Source organism: Atheta coriaria, unplaced genomic scaffold (assembly GCF_025399875.1).
Source record: "Atheta coriaria isolate IRGN ID8LTWV9N9 unplaced genomic scaffold, Caltech_Dcor_3.1 hic_scaffold_8_pilon, whole genome shotgun sequence".
Lineage (NCBI taxonomy): Eukaryota > Metazoa > Arthropoda > Insecta > Coleoptera > Staphylinidae > Dalotia > Dalotia coriaria.
The window spans coordinates 2,655,457-2,672,534 of NW_027045450.1; the positions used below are offsets into that span (position 1 = coordinate 2,655,457).

At 35.3% G+C, this 17,078-nt stretch overlaps 2 long non-coding RNA genes across 4 annotated transcripts; one reads left to right on the plus strand and one right to left on the minus strand.

Moving 5' to 3' along the window:
- Window positions 1–341: 341 nt before the first annotated feature.
- Window positions 342–9,070, plus strand: LOC135797670 (uncharacterized). Of its 3 annotated transcripts, XR_010549607.1 has the most exons (16): window positions 342–1,650; window positions 2,077–2,326; window positions 3,033–3,166; window positions 5,739–5,903; window positions 6,022–6,457; window positions 6,534–6,644; window positions 6,711–6,761; window positions 6,828–7,018; window positions 7,104–7,155; window positions 7,593–7,644; window positions 7,757–7,808; window positions 8,246–8,297; window positions 8,409–8,460; window positions 8,572–8,623; window positions 8,736–8,787; window positions 8,899–9,070. It is a non-coding gene; the product is annotated as an uncharacterized lncRNA (long non-coding RNA). The 3 variants fall into 3 exon arrangements; XR_010549606.1 differs by lacking the exon at window positions 342–1,650 and having other exon boundaries at window positions 1,700–2,326; XR_010549608.1 differs by lacking the exons at window positions 342–1,650; window positions 2,077–2,326; window positions 3,033–3,166 and adding an exon at window positions 3,668–4,370.
- A 1,697-nt stretch (window positions 9,071–10,767) lies between these two features.
- On the minus strand, window positions 10,768–16,377 carry LOC135797098 (uncharacterized). The gene is made up of 5 exons (XR_010549452.1): window positions 16,231–16,377; window positions 13,950–13,993; window positions 11,272–11,414; window positions 11,089–11,211; window positions 10,768–11,023 (listed from the first exon to the last, which is right to left on the minus strand). It is a non-coding gene; the product is annotated as an uncharacterized lncRNA (long non-coding RNA).
- Between the last annotated feature and the right edge of the window lie 701 nt (window positions 16,378–17,078).

Here is a 17,078-nt window from a genome sequence, read left to right on the forward strand (position 1 = left end):
GCGCGATGCTCATGCACGCGCAGCAACGAGAACATTTCCATAAATTAGGTACGCGTAATCATTGTCATGTTGGGGTTTTCCCGGCGGCATTTTTCTTATCACAGGTGTAAATTAACATTTCCAGCGAATTACGTCAAGCAGTCGTGCTAAATTCGTGCAAAACAATGTCCTACATTGAATTTTACGCGAAATTTATGAAAATTTCATTGGTTTGTCGTGTCAATTAACATTATTAATTTACACGACTAAAATATTAAAAGTATAACGTTTGAAATTTGAGTCTAGTGTCCTCGGCGCGAATTGTTTGCGCGCTATACTAATAATAACTTTAAAAAATAGCGTATGATAACGAATGTTAATGTTTAATAATCGCCGAAACTGGGAAAGCATGTCGTGACATGTCGGTTATGTTTTTTTTATATTTTTGCATGCGGCGCGTACGTGCCCGCGTTAATTTTCATTTACGAGCGGCCATGAACACGAATTTAACATAGATTAAATAAAGATATATTACATTCACGCGGCGAAGATGCAACAAAACGCGCGATTTTGAAACGTTCCAGCACGGCACGTTTTCACCTTGATTTGTTATCATTATTTATCAGTATCAAAACTAGGGATCGGCTTAAATGATTCAATATGCGTTATTAACCAAACATTCGCCAGATATCAATGATTATAATTTATATTATAATAATTTTGTTTGATTTCTGGACGTGTTGGATGTATAATATTGCGTTCTCTGTGCTGTTGTTTGGTCTAAAATATTTCCCGGTTACGTGTCGGTTGCGGCGGCCGTAGTTGTGGCGCGATGTGTCATCACAGGAAAGTTTATAAATAATCCATCGTAGTTCGGCGTTGTCGCGCAGCTCTCGTTGCACGTCGTGCGCTTTAAATACGCACAACAATAAACACGCTCCGCGCCGGTTTTAATTCCGCGTTTATTCGCGAATTAAAACAACGATTGTCCAACTCCCAAGTGATCAAAATCGCTAGCGACAGAGAGGACAAGAGTCAATGGCCCAGCGTCACTAGTTTTAATTTAACGGAAACACTCTTTGAGGATTGTGTGGATGGCGTTGTAAATTTTTACCTGTAATAATCGTCATTGGATTTTCGTGAAACTGTAAACTCTGATTTTGTAATGCCGGAGGCAATATTGAGTCTGGCTACCTGCCGCATGACTCAGACAACTTTTTAGTTGTTTGCTCTCGGTAAATCGTTTTTTTTTTTCTGTGGTAGTAAGTTACTGCTATCGATTCGTAGAAAATATATTTCAAGCGTTTGCAGTGAATTTTACGCAGTAATTGATAACAAATTTCCTGATAAATTCAGCGGAAATCAACGAAAAAAAAAGAGTAGCATTACTCATAAAATAATCAAGATAATATTCTCTCCGAATGGAGTTTCTAATAATTCTTTTGTTTTATATTTGCTTCTGGCAAATTTATATTTTACCTACAAAGTAAAATAGGAAGTAAGGTGACTGTCACAGACGCACGGTGAAATAGCACCATTCCTATGCGAATTATACGCGTACTTTGTTCAGTCGAGACTATAGAATGCGATCTGCGATCTCAACTCGAGTGCAATTTGCAGCTGCATAACAATATGAAATGCCATGTGCCAATGTACCACACTGTACCACATGTAAGTACCATATTAGACGTTTGGAATTTTCGTTCGTTCATTGGAGCAATACCAGCTTGCGTAAAATGTAAAATCTTTTAAACTGTCCGTGGTGGTTTGCCAGAGAAGTCTGCGGTCGGCGTTGGCGTGTAAACTGGCAAATTAATTATGCATTGTTGTGCTGCCAGTGTGCGTACTTTTCTTCTTTTCCATGTCATAGTTTTTTTTCTGCTTGCGTTTGAGATTCCATCGCTCGTTTCTAACAAATGCCTGACTTCCTTACCTTGACTGAATGCGTCATTAGTGAAAGTTGCAGCGGGCAGCGAGAAATTACAAATTACGAATCACGAAATTGCCTCACAACACTTAGAAAAATATTCTTCTGAGATACGCTGATGGAGTGCTATTAAAACGAAGTGTTTTTATTTAAATGTTTTCGATTTTTAGGCATTCCACAGTCCGATTGTGCAACTTTGGTGACGTCGACATTGGAAGCCCTCAAAGTCGTCTAATAACGACTCTGTGATTGCCAACATGCCAACCGCGGAGCACTTTGCGCTTCCCCTTTGGCTCTCCCCGCGTGCCCTGCACTCGATTGCCTTTGGTCCTTTTCGAGGCTTTGTAGCATCGCGCGAGCAGGTCCGGGCCAGTCCCAACAATCGACATGCAAATTTTCGACGCACACAATAGGATACTGGTAATTAAAATTCTTTTGCTTGACGTCTGTCTGCGGGTCTGTGCATCACCGAAAGCAACCGTATTTTTGGGCCTTGTTTAGGTATTGTGTTAAGAGGGAAAATATTGGTGCTGCTCTGAACGGCAAGTGGGTACGGAGCGGTCGGCCTTTGGTGCCTTTCGGTCCACCGATTGGGATGTTAACCCAGGCATGTAAAGTTCTCTAGTGTGGGAATATTACATTTAGAAAACCAGTAGATGAGTAGATCAAAGCTAAATTATTGACCTTTAAAAACACATAACTGTCATTATGGTTTTTTTTTTCAATGCAAAATTCTCTATTTGGCGGATTTGCCGAGCGCTATTTCGAAATTTTCATTTACATTCGTGCTGGTTCATGAATTAACTGTTTTGATGAGAGATTAAATCAAGTCGAGAGCCCTTACAGCTGCACAATCCGTTGAATGAACGTTTTGAATAGCTGCGAAAATGTGTGCGGCTGACAAAGCCGCCATATTTCCTCCACAAACTACACAATGTACAATTTTGTGAGCAGAAGCAAATGACAGAATATTCCAAACATCAATATGTTTAAATAATCACCAGCCAACGCCCGTGGGAGATATACGATTTAATTTAGTATAAACAATACATAAACAATAGCAACAATACGCCGGCATCACGTGAAAGTGATATATTGATGTAAACGCTTGCTAATCATGTTTTAGGTTTCTCCACGTTGGTTTTGCGACGACGGATTCGAAAAGAAATTTCACATCTGGTGCCACAATTGGTGCCAATATAGATAAAGACCAAACTTGCGCAACGTATACGCTCGAGGGCCTCACAAAAATACACGCAGGTATTTATTTAAAATAAATTTCATATTACGGAGCGCGCATATTTGGCGTTAATAAAACGTGTGCCAGCTACCTACGCGAATTGCTCGCGCAAGCAGCATGTGTGCTCAAATTCTAATGAATTGCGTTATTGTCGGACGCACAGTGCAGAGAACAAAGGCAATTTGTGCCTGGCTATATCGATGAGCTACGTGCTGTATGTGTGCTACACTCAAGCTATTAGTAAATTGATCTTCAGGCGGGTTCGTAATTTCCTCGCGAAGCCATATGGCTGCTTTTGAATATTCTGACTTATTGAATCTTCCACGTTCGCACATCATGGATATCATGTTTTCTAATTGATTATAATTCATAATAGCGACTTGACCAATATTTTTCGACGTGAGTCAGCGAAATATTGTTTAATTTTAATGAGCTGGTAGTTTTTTAGTTCTAATTATCAGCGGTATTAATTATATTCGTCATGTTAATATGTTTACAAGAAAGTGAAAGATTCATTCATGCGCCGATTGCCGTAATCTGTAAAGTCGGTGCTGTCCTGAGACACATTATCTAAGACTTTCTTTTTTCTCTTCTCCACGAAACGGTTATGAATGGAATGGCTTGTTGTATGCCATCAAATTTTGGCCCACGCCATAAAGAAAGAGTAGAAAATCATTTTAGTCTTCGCCTGCTTGTAGGGGTGTATAAAAATCATAAACGGAAACATGCTGGATGCTAGGCAGGATGTTTATGCTCAAATTACACGTTAAAATATCTTCACAAACAGAGCCAACTACCAACATAGGGGCAGGTAGCAAGATGCATTTATTTGCGACAAACCTGTTTTTCGTTTTAAATGTTTAAAATCCAGGCTAGTTTGAGTTGCGTGCGCGCGCGCTCTGCGCGACTTCTGCGTGCACAGTAATCATACTTTACATAGTCTCAAACACATGCATCGCGATGTAAACTCTCTCCACACTCGCATATCAAACGTGTTCTAACCACGTTCTGTGTCGTGTTCGCGTGTGCATGCATGCTAAAGAATTGCGTTCGCGGTGCATTGAGGCGTGCAATACAAATCTGGGTCGCGCATATTGTTTAATAAATCGGGAGCGAAGAAAACACACAACACACGCCGTCGGACGACCTTGCTCAAGGCAATCATGGCCGACGCTATCCATCATTGCAGCGAGCAGAGAGAAGACCAAACTGTTTCGAGATCATGTAAGAGCTCAAAGAACCTAACAGTACTGCACAAGCATGCGATTATCTTCACCGTTTTGATCAAATTATTGTAGGCGTGATAATATTCCATGCAGAGATGGAAAAATTTCACGTGTTATTGCAAAAAACGGTCCCTGAAATTTTTTCTTGAAAATTTTACTTTGCTAAAAGCTTTCCGAGTGGAATTATTATTGAATAATGAAGTTGACCGTACTATAAATAAATTTGCTACCTTGTATGCAGCGTGCGCGCGTTTTGACCAAAGCAAGGCTTCGCGATGGCGGGTGCCAGACAGGAAGGACGCCTCCATTTATATGTGTGTATGTACAGTGCCCGTTCGTTGATACCCATGACTCATGACTCATTCCGAATGTCACAAACACAATGCGCTTCTTGCATTCTTAATAGATGCGTGTGGCAACGCGCACCCCGCACTTCATGACCCGCCATATTTGCATTTATTTTTCTGTCGGTCGTGTTTACCGATTAGAAAATAAACATGTTATCTCTTTATTTGCTTATGATGCGTATTGTGTTTGTTATAAAAGTCTAGCAATAAATAAATATTTTTGATTTGTATTGTTTCGTAAAGTGAATACGATACGGGTACATTTTGTGGTTTTCTGGCTTCCGACTCACGATGTTGATAATAATCTCTGGTCACAAACGCCGCTGTATCCGTGAATGCATTTCCGAACAATTAGTAACTGCACTTTGCCGTTCATAACAAGTTGCATGCATTTTAGTCATCCAATCAAGTGGAATTTATTTTCTAAGTAGAATGATTCAGATTGCTCGGTGCATTTTGAAGGAAACAGAATATTTGTAATTAACATGCCGCGCAATCAATACTAGTGCATTAGCGAGCATTTCTCGTGCATCTCGTGATGGGCATCTTTGCATTTGGAATTACTGGAGCAGTATAACTGGAGCTGCGGTGTGCGTGCATCAAATTGCATCGAATAGCATCAATTCCGCCATTATTAACTTCGATTTTAACACAACTTTAAACGCTTACAATATAAATAGCTCTAGTTGAGGCGATCGGTTTTATTCTATTTATATTGTTATTCTTATTCATGTTCGAGTTCATATCATGGCAGCAATTATCTCTGATGTTGATGCAGGCGCAGACGTTTCCAGTAACAACGCGAAATTATGTTAATTTGCTTGAGTTGAATTGACACGTTATTTTTTATCTTGTTGACTGGAATTACTTTTTACGAAGAAAATTGAATTTTTCTCATCTTAATTTAAATAATGACGTTGTCGTTGACTTGAAGTCAATAAAATATGAATTAAGGTACAATAAATAGCATGTGTTTAAATGAGCGCAATATGTAATATTCTTAAAAATTATTGTTACAGGGAACTTCGGATTATTCAACAGAAATCTTCGATTGGGGATATCTCTTAAACTAAAAACGATCAACGGATTGAAGATTATAAAACTTTGGAAAATTCAGAACATCGCATGAAAATGAATGCACAGGTGACTCGCATTCGGTGCACCGTAGAAAGATGAATGCACAGGTAAATCTTATGAAAAAATTTTGATTATAATTCTTAATCTTCAATTCTTGCTTTTCGTTTAGTTAACTTGCTTTCAATTTATTTGAACAATGTCTAATAATGTCTAATTTTATTTTAGGCTCCACCATGTTGGTTCTGTGGATTGATTGAAATGGAAACTTTAATTATTCACCGCGCATTCATCGTACAAGGTTGGCCTGTGTGTAACAACGGTCAATGACGCTTTTCGTAAGTACAGCAGATTTAGATAACCATGCGGCTAGGAACACATTCAAACCGATCCATCACATGCCAAGAGGAAAAAGCCGCGCGCGTCGCGCTGAAAAAAACCAAAAGCCGAGTGCATCGCTTTTATTGCGTTTGATTGAGTACAATCATAACACACAAATGCGCTGCGCACATCGACACATGAGCAGGACCAGGCGAACATGCACTGGAGGCTAAAAACAAATGGGAAGCGCGAACGAGAAGAGAATAAATAGCCTGCTTCTTCTTATGACGAGCACTCAGCGGTGGCAAATGCACATGCACATCATGCGCATATGTGCAGAAGGGTAATTATTTTTACAGAACGTGACTTATTCGTTCATAGATGCTTATAGAAATCATACTAATCACAATGAATTACAGATTACATCAGGCCATGTTTTAATTTGAAGGCAATTTATTAAGGATCGCAGAAATAAGAAAATTATGGAAATTTAATAGCGCAACACTTCATAATTGAGATTATTTTGGATTGTATGTATAGACATTCTTTATATTGTCTGTTTTAGGAATTGTAGGATTAATTTTGGTTTATTTTAGGGGCCGATCTGTTCAAGTCAATGTTCAATATAGTGGTACCTACCTCAGATGGTGTGTATTGAAATTCTTTAAAATGTGTCTTTTTGTTACTGATTCTAATATTTTTCTTTGTTATAGATATGATTAGGATTTCAATCAGTTAGCACACATTCATACTCACAACGTGTGTTGTCGCAGCCTCTTGTGTTCAGGAATGATGTGGAACTTCTACCGCTACCCTCCTACGGTGCCCTGAACACGAGTCACTTCTACCGCTACCCTTGTATGGTGCCTTAAATGGGAGTCACTTCTTACGCTACATTCGGACGGTGCTCTAACTTTTGTGATTATTTCACAAATTGACCCCCAAAATTGCATTTTTATGTTCAAATGACTAATTTTTGATGGTTTTAGGGATTTTGCACTTGAGTCCGACATCGTAGAAGGACCATTCTTGCATCAGATTGTAAGTAATTAATTTCTCTATCATATTCCTAAATAATTTTTGAGATTATCTTACAAATTGACCCCAAAATTGCATTTTTATGTTCAAATGACTAATTTTAGATGGTTTTAGGGATTTTGCACCTGAGTCTGACATCATAGAAGGACCATTCTTGCACCAGATTGTAAGTAATTAATTCCTTTATCTTATTCCTAAATAACTTTGTGATTATCTCACAAATTGACCCCAAAATTGCATTTTTATGTTCAAATTACTAATTTTTGATGGTTTTAGGGATTTTGCACTTGAGTCCGACATCGTAGAAGGACCATTCTGGCATCAGATTGTAAGTAATTACTTTCTCTATCATATTCCTAAATAACTTTTGTGATTATGTCACAAATTGATCTCCAAAATTGTCTTTTTATGTTCAAATGACTAATTTTTGATGGTTTTAGTGATTTTGCACCTGAGTCTGACATCGTAGAAGGACCATTCTTGCATCAGATTGTATGTAATTAATTTCTCTATCATATTCCTAAATAACTTTTGTGATTATGTCACAAATTGATCTCCAAAATTGTCTTTTTATGTTCAAATGACTAATTTTTGATGGTTTTAGTGATTTTGCACCTGAGTCTGACATCGTAGAAGGACCATTCTTGCATCAGATTGTAAGTAATTAATTTCTCTATCATATTCCTAAATAACTTTTGTGATTATGTCACAAATTGATCTCCAAAATTGTCTTTTTATGTTCAAATGACTAATTTTGATGGTTTTAGGATTTTGCACCTGAGTCCGACATCGTAGAAGGACCATTCTTGCATCAGATTGTAAGTAATTAATTTCTCTATCATATTCCTAAATAACTTTTGTGATTATGTCACAAATTGACCCCAAAATTGCATTTTTATGTTCAATTGACTAATTTTTGATGGTTTTAGGGATCTTGCACCTGAGTCCGACATCATAGAAGGACCATTCTTGCATCAGATTGTATGTAATTAATTTCTCTATCATATTCCTAAATAACTTTTGTGATTATGTCACAAATTGACCTCGAAAATTGCATTTTTATGTTCAAATGAATAATTTTTGATGGTTTTAGGGATTTTGCACCTGAGTCTGACATCGTAGAAGGACCATTCTTACATCAGATTGTAAGTAATTAATTTCTCTATCATATTCCTAAATAACTTTTGTGATTATGTCACAAATTGATCTCCAAAATTGTCTTTTATGTTCAAATGACTAATTTTTGATGGTTTTAGGGATTTTGCACCTGAGTCTGACATCGTAGAAGGACCATTCTTGCATCAGATTGTAAGTAATTAATTTCTCTATCATATTCCTAAATAACTTTTGTGATTATGTCACAAATTGACCCCAAAATTGCATTTTTATGTTCAATTGACTAATTTTTGATGGTTTTAGGGATCTTGCACCTGAGTCCGACATCATAGAAGGACCATTCTTGCATCAGATTGTAAGTAATTAATTTCTCTATCATATTCCTAAATAACTTTTGTGATTATGTCACAAATTGACCTCGAAAATTGCATTTTTATGTTCAAATGACTAATTTTTTATGCTTTTAGGGATTTTGCGCCTGAGTCCGACATCGTAGATGGACCATTCTTGCATCAGATTGTAAGTAATTAATTCCTTTATCATTTTCCAAAATAACTTTAGTGATTATCTTAAAATTGACCCTCAAAATTGTATTTTTATGTTCAAATGACTAATTTTTGCTGGTTTTAGGGATTTTGCACCTGAGTCTGACATCGTAGAAGGACCATTCTTGCATCAGATTGTTATTATTAAATTTCATTATCTTAAATAACTTTTTTGATTATTACACAAATTGACTCCCAAAATGTATGTTTGTGTGTTTTCTTTAATAAAGAATGTTTTTAAGTTTTTCTAATTAAAATTATTTCTGTTATTTCTACCCGACCACATATTTAACGATCCCTTAAAACATTTATTTTGAAAAGTGCATGCTAGTGCCATCTATCAATTAGAAACTACAACAACCGAAAATTTTGAGCTTCGGTCCGTCGCCACTAGAGGCAGCACATTACTAGTTACCGCGAAAACTTTCTCAGCCTCCTCAACTTTCTGCGATCCTAATATTCAATCTTTATTTTGTCGACTTTGGGAGGCAAAATGGCACAAAATTTGGACTCGAAACAGTCGAAACTCAGGTTTTGGTATTAGGATCGCAGAAAGTGTGAGGAGGCTGATACAGTTTTGGCGGTAACTAATGGCGGGTAAAATTAATGTTTAAAATTCATTTATCAGCAAGTGCAGCTTCTGTATAATTGGAATTTTTGAATTCTGTTTTCGAATTTTGAAAAACTTCTATATCGACTATATATGTAATTGTTTTCTTAACATTGACTGTTTAGGCATGCCAATAGGGCCTTAATCTATAAGTGTGTTACTAGTTTCCGATTCTGAATTTAATCTACTTTCAGAATCCGAAAGCAGAAGTTAAAAATTTCAATTATTAAAGAACCTGAATTTGCTGAAAAAAGATTTCGTCATAAAAAAGGCAAAACATTTTTCTTTTTTATGTCGAATGTTGTTTTCATTAAAATTGCAAATAGGGCTTAAACGGTTAGCATAAACCAAAAAAGTTACTAAAATAATCGATGTAGAATTAAATTATCAATCATAATCCGATAACAGAATTTAAAAATTCCAACTTTTAATTTTCAACATAAAAAAGAGAAATCTTTTGACTTTTTTATAACAAAATCTTTTCTTTAAAAATTTTTTGTGCCATTTTTGTGGTTTTTCAATAATGATGCCATCTTGTCCAGAATTCTTCAAGGATCAAGAATATGTAATTATTTTTATTCTAGCCCTTTTAGTTGCCGAGATAATTACCATTCAATCTTCATAAATTAGGCTATCTCGACAACTAAAAGGGTTAGAATAAAAATAACTACATATTCTTGATCCTTGAAGAATTCTAGACAAGATGGCATATTTTTCTCAAAATGAAGAAATGGGCACAAAAAATTTTTAAAGAAAAGTTTTTGTTATAAAAAAGGCAAAAGATTTCTCTTTTTTATGTTGAAAATTAAAAGTTGGAATTTTGAAATTCTGTTTGAGGCTGCTGATATATAATTTAATTCTACATCGATTATTTTAGTAAAGTTTTTTGCTAGCATTAACCGTTTAGGCCCTATTTGCAATTATAATAAAATACGTGTATCCCGTGGGAATAGTCTAATTTATGAAGATTAAATGGTAATTATCTCGACAACTAGAAGGGCTAGAAAAAAAAGAACTACACATTCTTGATCCTTGAAGAATTCTGGACAAGATGGCATCCTTATTGAAAAACAACAAAAAATGGCACAAAAAATTTTGTCGAGAAATTCCAGTGAAATTATACACAAAAATCTTTTGAATATTAGGATCGCAGAAAGTGCAGTAGGCTAAATCTCTTGAATAGCGGCGTAGTTTTGTTACTCGTGGATAGATGACACTAGTGATACCGTTTTTAAATTAATATTGATACATTACCATTTAAGTTTAAGGAATTTATGGATTAATTAAAGGAGTAACGATGTTGCGAGCTATGTTCTCGGTTTGGGAGAAATTAAATAATAAAAATTTATAGTTAAAAATATAAAACAACAATTTTATTCAAACATGTAGAATCACAAACTCAGTTTCTCAATATATACAGCATTTTTTAAAATACAAGCATAAAAACAGGATAATATTATACCATTATATAATGCTCTTTTTATAACTATTAACAAAATAAACAAAAATGAAATCAATAACAGCTTCGAATTGTTGTAAATTCATTCAATCGTATTTGGAATCATCAACACCGGCAATCGAATCTTCAATTTCTCGGACTCTATAAATCAGAATGAATAACAAAATAGTAACATATAAAATATTATAAATTGCCAAAATACATACGTTCTGGGTATTTTAGTCTAGTTGACACATCCATCTTCAGTAATCAAAACTTCATCCTCAATACGCACTCTACCCCATTGATAAACTAGGCCATCTCAGGATTGCCAATGCTTCATCCAACAACTGGAAAATATTTATGTAAATGAAATATACATATACATAAATTAAATTAATTATTCTTACAGGATCCATAAAGACTCCCATTTAGAGCAACGGACGAAGATAGCGGTAGAAGTGACTCCCATTCAAGGCACCGTAGAAGGGTACCGTTAACGTTTATGTAAATGTTAATGCAGAATTCATCGGACTCCATAGTACAGCGAATACTGTAAAAAAACATAAGTTTAAACAACTTGCATAAGTATGTACAACTATAAATATTAGTATATATAAATCTCGCAATAAGTTTCAATACAGAGAGAAACAGAATTAAATTCTCATCAGGGAAAATTATTCCAAACTTATTGTGACACTGCGATCGCGAGTTATATCAGTAAAACTACAATTCCAAGCGCAAAGAGTGCCAGTGCGTATACACACAACTTTCAATATAACTCGCATTACGGAATTTGCTTGCAATAAATTTCAATACACGGAGATACAAAATTAAATTCTGCATCTGGGAAAATTATTCCAAACTTACTGTGACACCACAATCGCGTGTTCTATCAATTAAACTACAATTCCAAGCGCATCGAGTACCACTGCCTATACACACAACTTTCATACAATTCCAAGCGCAACGAGTACCAGTGCGTATACACATAACTTTCATTATAACTCGCATTACGGAATGTTCATGCAATAAATTTCAATACAGGGAGATACAAAATTAAATTCTGAATCTGGGAAAATTATTTCAAACTTAGTGTGACACCGCGGTCGCGAGTTAGATCAGTAAAACTACAATTCCAAGCGCAACGAGTACCAGTGCCTATACACACAACTTTCATTATAACTCGCGTTACGGAATTTTCATGCAATAACTTTCAATACAGGGAGATACAAAATTAAATTCTGCATCTAGGAAAATTATTCCAAACTTAGTGTGACATTGCGATCGCGAGTTATATCAGTAAAACGACAATTCCAAGCGCAGCGAGTACCAGTGCGTATACACATAACTTTCATTATAACTCGCATTACGGAATGTTCTTGCAATAAATTTCAATACACGGAGATACAAAATTAAATTCTGCATCTGGAAAAATTATTCCAAACTTAGTGTGACACCGCGGTCGAGAGTTATATCAGTAAAACTACAATTCCAAGCGCAACGAGCACCAGTGAGTATACACACAAATTTCATTATAACTCGCGTTACGGAATTTTCTTGCAATAAATTTCAATACACGGAGATACAAAATTAAATTCTGCATCTGGGAAAATTATTCCAAATTTATTGTGACACCGCGATCGCGAGTTATATCAAAAAACCTACAATTCCAAGCGCAACGAGTACCAGTGCGTATATACACAACTTTCATTATAACTCGCGATACGGAATTTTCTTGCAATAAATTTCTATACAGAGAGATACAAAATTAAATTCTGCATCTGGGAAAATGATTGCAAACTTAGTGTGACACCGCGTTCGCGTGTTATATTAAAAAAACTACAATTTCAATACAGGGAGAAAAATATAATTGAAAAACATCAATTAAAACAGAGATGAAATTTTAATTCTTAAGAAAAAATTGCCAAGGGGGGGTGCTTGATACTTTTTTTCGACGATTTTTGATAATTAATATCTCTTAAACTAAACGAGATAGCAACCCACGAATTGTTGATTATGAAAGATTGGAAAATTGTCTATCAGATAAAAATATAAAATAATTATATTTTCTACAGTAAAAGGTCGAAAAACGCGACTAAAAGTGCTAAAAAGTGACATTTATCAATTTTTGCCCATTTTATTCAATCGCGAATATCTCGCAAACTAAAAGAGATAAATAAGATCTGATCGCAGCATCTTAATCTACGGACTATTTTCTATCAGATAGGATATTTAAAAGGGAAATATGAAAGACAAAATTTTAAGTCTTAAGAAAAAAATTGCCAAGGGGGGGTGCTTGATACTTTTTTTCGACGATTTTTGATAATTAATATCTCTTAAACTAAACGAGATAACAACCCACGAATTGTTGATTATGAAAGATTGGAAAATTGTCTATCAGATACAAATATAAAATAATTATATATCCAACAGTAAAAGGTCGAAAAACGCGACTAAAAGTGCTAAAAAGTGACATTTATCAATTTTTGCCATTTTATTCAATCGCGAATATCTCGCAAACTAAAAGAGATAAATAAGATCTGATCGCAGCATCTTAATCTACGGACTATTTTCTATCAGATAGGATCTTTAAAAGGGAAATATGAAACACAAAATTTTAAGTCTTAAGAAAAAAATTGCCAAGGGGGGGTGCTTGATACTTTTTTTCGACGATTTTTGATAATTAATATCTCTTAAACTAAACGAGATAACAACCCACGAATTGTTGATTATGAAGGATTGGAAAATTGTCTATCAGATACAAATATAAAATAATTATATTTCCAACAGTAAAAGGTCGAAAAACGCGACTAAAAGTGCTAAAAAGTGACATTTATCAATTTTTGCCCATTTTATTCAATCGCGAATATCTCGCAAACTAAAAGAGATAAATAAGATCTGATCGCAGCATCTTAATCTACGGACTATTCTCTATCAGATAGAATTGCGAATATCTCCTAATTATGTCCGACCGTTCCAGTCGTCTTATTTGAGTCACAGGTAGGTAGTACATGATAAATAGAAAACTTGTTATAAACAGCAAATGAAAATTTGACCGAAAAATATAATTGAATTATAAACTTACCAGTGTACAGCTTATCGGACTGCCAGGCACAACGAGTGCTGTAACTAAACGAAAACATAAATTAAAACATAAATATTTCATACAATTGAATTATGTTATAATTAACAATCAACACAAAATAAACCATATGTGCAAATAAACAATATACTTACACGAGCCGCATGGATCTTTCTTAATGATGAGAATCAACATGGGGGCGATACATAATTTAGTAACCGACATCAAACACAACGCCGAGTGAAGAATGTTATCAAATCCAGTATCACATGACTTGTAATATACATAACACACACGATCATAAACCGGCATTTCCTAACATTAAACAAATTACTATAGTCCCAAAGTACAAATAAATAGTCGATTGATCTTCGAGTATAACACGAATAAACGATACAAGTCTCTCAAAACACAGCTGGATTAACTAGCGACCGGCACGAAACTGCGTGCAATCCACTGATAGTGCATGCCGAAACTGCGTAAACAACGTCGGGATAGTATATGATAAGAAAGCAAGAGGTGCGCAAAGACGGCGCGTCGAAGGCACGCGACCTTGTACGCGAATTCGCAATAGGTACATTACCGGTGATCTAAACTAAACTAAGATGCAGCAACATGCGGCGTGAGGTGCTGGCAACGACGACACACGATAAGAAAGTGTATATTGTGTTCAAACAAACACAATTCTTGTGTCGAATGTTAACGCTTGCTGATAAATATAGAAATAAACAATACAAGTTTATTTTACAATTTTTAGTCTATGCTATTGCCATCTATAAATGCTGACAGATTGCCAGATTTTACATTAAATATTTAAGTGATATTTAATTTGAACATGCATCGTTTCTCGTTTACCAGGTAACACAATAGTCCGTAATCATCTGCTGATAATAAAAACGTATTAGAATTAATATAAAATTGTGAGTTATATTCATGAAAGAATTGATGAATATTTACTTAAATTTACGATACTAATATACTAAACAGCAACGGTGTGTTTTGATTCACCGAAATAAAGATTCGATACCTGCAGGTAAACAAACTTATCTCTTGCGCGAAATCGCGTGATCCACACGGACACGGTGTGCACTCACTACCACCAACAAGCAATATTTAATGCAAAACCGTACATCGTAGCGCCATCTAACCTTTGAAAATATTTATCAACTTCAAAACACATTTATCAAATATGCAACAAGGTTGATTAGTATTAGTTGATGAGTATTTAATAAATGATTCATTTAATTTTTTCGTACAATAATCAATAAACGTATCAGGTAATGCTACGAGTAAGTTGATTCGTTTACATACATACGCAATAACGGGCTGCTCTTCATTACGTGCATGCGTGTGTGTATGTGTGAGTGTGAAAAACAGTTAAAAGCAGGGAGATACAGAATTAAACTCTGCATCTGGGAAAATTATTTCAAACTTATTGTGACACCGCGATTGCGAGTTATATCAAAAAACCTACAATTCGAAGCGCAACGAGCACCAGTGCGTATATACACAACTTTCATTATAACTCGCGTTACGGAATTTTCTTGCAATAAATTTCTATACAGAGAGATACAAAATTAAATTCTGCATCTGGGAAAATTATTCCAAGTTTACTGTGAAGCCGTGATCGCGTGTTATATCTAAAAAACTACAATTCCAAGCGCAACGAGTACCAGTGCGAATACACACAACTTTCATTATAACTCGCATTACGGAATTTTCTTGCAATAAATTTCGATACAAGGAGATACAAAATTAAATTCTGCATCTAGGAAAATTATTCCAAACTTAGTGTGACACCGCGATCGCGTGTCATACCAAAAAAACTACAATTCCAAGCGCAACGAGTACCAGTGCGTATATACACAACTTTCATTATAACTCGCGTTACGGAATTTTCTTGCAATAAATTTCAATACAGGGAGATACAAAATTAAATTCTGCATCTGGGGAAATTATTCCGAACTAATTGTAGCATAATGTAGCATTTTTTCATAAGAAGAAATGGGCAAATTTTTAGAAATTTTTAATCCATATTATTAATAGAAACATTATATATAGCAGTATATAAACTAAAAATCCTCAGTGATGTAAGAAACAATTTTATTCTTAACGCATACTAACACGCGCTGTGAACTCAACAAATTCACGGGACAAGAGCGAGAGGACGCGATAAAAACAAGTTGTTTATCCACAACACTGATAACACGCCAAGAAGAAAACAAGACCAACCATGCTCTACACATATATTTTTATAACAAGAATAATTTAATTATAAACTTACCAGTCGATGGTGCATCACACAACTCGTTGCCTCACTCATGTCCAGTAACAAACTTAAGCAATTATTTTACAGCACTGCACGACTTAACGTATTACTTAGGTCGCGTGTAAAGCACATAATGCATGCGGCCCAATGCGTGTGCCGGGAGCGACTGCTCGCCTGCGTTACCTGCCTACTTATCTCAAGCGCAACGTGAGAAAACGGTGCAGGTCGCGCCACCTGGCGACAACATGTTTTGTTTAGCACATTCAAAGAATTTGAAACACACATTAAAAGTTTGGCGTTATACGTTACAGGAAGGGAATTTGCCAGATAGAAGGTATAACAAATGCTACAATTGATATATGAATATTTTAATATGTACACTTGTACATAGAGTTTGGAAATTATTTTACTGTACTTTATGTTGTGAACATTACATAACAAAAGTGACATAAAAATTATAAAAAAAGCTTTAAGAAGTCTCAACAGGTATGAACAACAACGGTTCGGTCGGTCAAACAAACGATGTTCGAAAAGTAGTCAATGTGCATTTCTTCGCCATCAACTGAATACTGAATATAAACATGACAAGACGCCCGCCCACACAAGAGAACGCAAATCGTATTCATATTCACATTTCCCTTTTTAATATCACATGTAGAGATTAGAAATACAGTTTAGCAGTAAGTGTACATGCACAACTCAAAATGAAATGCCCTGAAACCTGTTTGTTTGTAAACACACTTTCAATGTGGAAGTGCAGAACATGAATAGAATTGTACTTGTACTATGCATGGAACTATTAATTTCTATTAAATTTTAAATCGGAAACCTGATAGATAATTTAATTCTAGATCGATTATTTT